Below are 308 nucleotides of genomic sequence, written 5' to 3'. Positions count from 1 at the left end.
CTTGAACCTTGGGTCGAGAAACGTGGCTGTGTTCAACACCAGCTGCAGAGCCCCGTCGACGTCGTTATATCGTTCGTTGAGATCTGTACCAATATTTTCTTTAAGTTCACATTTGAGGAGGCTGTCATTTTCCTCAATGGTCAAAGTTGAAGATAACTTCCAAATTAGGGGCAGGACAGAGGAGAGTGTGGTGTGCTTTTCACCACTAAGGGCATCAGTGAAAGAGCTGACAGGGCTCAATATATCTTTTACAGTCTCAAGAATTGTAATGTCTGAATCTTTAGGCATGAGGTGCCATTTCTTCCGAT

This window comes from Notolepis coatsorum (assembly GCF_963971535.1).
Source record: "Notolepis coatsorum genome assembly, chromosome: 10".
Classification (NCBI taxonomy): Eukaryota; Metazoa; Chordata; class Actinopteri; order Aulopiformes; family Paralepididae; genus Notolepis; species Notolepis coatsorum.
The sequence above is the reverse complement of the archived record's forward strand: the minus strand, read 5'-3'. Positions refer to the sequence as shown.